The sequence below is a fragment of the Babylonia areolata genome, chromosome 24 (assembly GCF_041734735.1).
Source record: "Babylonia areolata isolate BAREFJ2019XMU chromosome 24, ASM4173473v1, whole genome shotgun sequence".
Classification (NCBI taxonomy): Eukaryota; Metazoa; Mollusca; class Gastropoda; order Neogastropoda; family Buccinidae; genus Babylonia; species Babylonia areolata.
Window position 1 is genome coordinate 4,771,149 of NC_134899.1, and position 2,500 is coordinate 4,773,648.

Here is a 2,500-nt window from a genome sequence, read left to right on the forward strand (position 1 = left end):
CACGTACACTTACTCACGTGTCTACAACGAGCACTTTGCCAACGTACACTGTTGTGCACATGATTATATAAGCTTGAGGTAGATCAGTTTGCTGATCCATGATTACAGCACAGGGATACGAGTTTAAACTGGAGATGAATCATTAGGACAGCAGAGTGGCGCAGTGGAAGTGTGCTGCGCCCATAACCCAGAGGTCCGTGGATCGAAACCACGCTCTGCTAACAGTGTTGTTTTCTTTTTCTTTTTCTTTTTTTTCTTTTTTTTTATCTTCCTAATAATGACTGATTTCCTTTATTTGCATTTTCCCCGCTATACCCATTTATTTGTACTATAAACATCATGAACTGGCTTTCTAACAACAGTTAAATCGAGACATTAGTTGTGAGGCACTGTCGTTATTATTTCATTTGAATTATTAATGTTATCAGTCGATGATAAAAAGGAAAGAAAAGGCGGTGGAAAGATAATGATGATGACGATGATGATAGTGATAATAGCCACAACAACAAAATATACTACTACTACTACTACTACTACTACTACTACTACTACTACTAATAATAATAATAATAATAATAATAATGAAAGTGATCACAACAATAGTAACAGGACACTGACAACACAAGTCCGATGCTATATGGCTTTCTTTAGAAAATAAAACAAGAATTTAAGAAAAGACAAAAAAAAAAAAAAAAAAAAAAGTTAGCAGAGCGTGGTTTCGATCCACGGACCTCTGGGTTATGGGCCCAGCACGCTTCCACTGCGCCACTCTGCTGTCTGTGTTGGAGGTTTTGATTTAACATCGTAACTCTACCCCACCAATTTCCACCCAGCTTGTACTGTTCGCCACGTGTGTGTGTGTGTGTGTGTGTGTGTGTGTGTGTGTGTGTGTGTGTGTGTGTGTGTGTGTGTGTGTATGTGTGTGCGCGTGCGTGCGTGTGTGTGTTTGGAGGGTGGGGGGTGTACTGTTCCGGTTCATGTTCATACAACAAAAAGAATTCACATTCACATCACAAAGCCACCATCAATCAACCAGTGCGATTTGCTAAGGAAGATATTTACATTAAAAGACATGCAAATATCGTCTTTACATAACGGTCCCATATGCATGAGAGAGAGATGTACAAAAGCACACAGACAAAAAGGAACATGAAGGAAGAAACACAAACACATTGACAACAACCAAAAGAATAGATTAAAAAAAAATTTTTTTTTAAACATACACGTATGCACTGGTACACGTGCACGCACACCTTTGATACACAACTACCCACTGCACTGGATTACTCAAGCTGGAGGTAGATTAGATCGGTGGTGGCAGGAACACAGAGTTAAACTGTTTTTCTTTTCTTTTTCTTTTTTTCTTTTCTTTTTATACTCCCCCCTCTGCCCCCCCACCCACCCACCCCCCCCCTCCACTCCCCCGCCCCCACCTTTTAGTTTACAATTTTGACATAGTGTCAAAGGAAGTCATCTCGTTAATAATTCCACACCATATCATCATATATTCTGATGTGAACAAAGTTAATCTTTTGAGAGCCCCATCCTCTCCACCCCCCCACACCCCCCATCCCCCCGTTCCTCCCCACCGACCCACACCCCTCCCTCCCCAGCCCCCTCCATAAAAGAAAAAATTAAAACTACCCTCACTGTGTTGCGCTTGTATTATAAATGTTCCAAAGAGAAGGAAGTGTTTGTGATAATTGTTAATCTTTATGCTGTCATTAGTAGTAGTAGTAGTAGTAGTAGTAGATGTAGTAGTTGTAGCAGTAATAGTAGTATTGTTGACTCGTGTTGTTATTATTGTTGTTGTTGCTGCTGCTATATAGTACTGCTGCTGCTGCTTTTGTTGTTGTTGATGATAATGATGTTGATGATGATGATTTGTCTGGTGTGAATCCAGCAGTTTGTTTTCGAATACGATTACAACACAAATGATATAACGCAATAAGGGCTGATTTAAAAGAATAAATAAACAAATGATAATAATGATAGAAATAATAATAATAATAATAATAATAATAATAATAATAATAATAATAATAATAATAATAACAACAACAACAACAACCTTGATAAATTAACTGGCATTTTCAAAACCCAGGTCCGGCGTCTTTTGATTGTTCATGTAGCGCACATAGATGTATGACATGCACAAGGGATTAATGTGCTAATGCACAAACGCGCACACGCAAAAGAAGCAGAAATTAAGGAGGGGGGTGGGGGGGGGGGGGGCGTGAAAAAAAAACTGACAAAAAAGCGTAAATTAGCAGAGCGTGGTTTCGATCCACGGACCTCTGGGTTATGGGCCCAGCACGCTTCCACTGCGCCACTCTGCTACCCTACACTGTCGTTGTACTTTAAGCCATATAACCTAGCTACCTTTTTTCTGTCGAGATTGCGCAATCACCTCATACCGATTTTTTGTGGACTGATGATATTCAAGTTTCTTCACTGATCACATTTTACCAGACAGTTTTTTTCTACAATTATGTTGCCG

General features: G+C 39.6%; 2 non-coding genes across 2 annotated transcripts; both read right to left on the reverse strand.

Annotated features, from left to right (window-relative positions):
- Nucleotides 1–703: 703 nt before the first annotated feature.
- Trnam-cau (transfer RNA methionine (anticodon CAU)) lies at nucleotides 704–775 on the reverse strand. Its single transcript has one exon. It is a non-coding gene; the product is annotated as a tRNA-Met (tRNA).
- A 1,492-nt stretch (nucleotides 776–2,267) lies between these two features.
- On the reverse strand, nucleotides 2,268–2,339 carry Trnam-cau (transfer RNA methionine (anticodon CAU)). Its single transcript has one exon. It is a non-coding gene; the product is annotated as a tRNA-Met (tRNA).
- Between the last annotated feature and the right edge of the window lie 161 nt (nucleotides 2,340–2,500).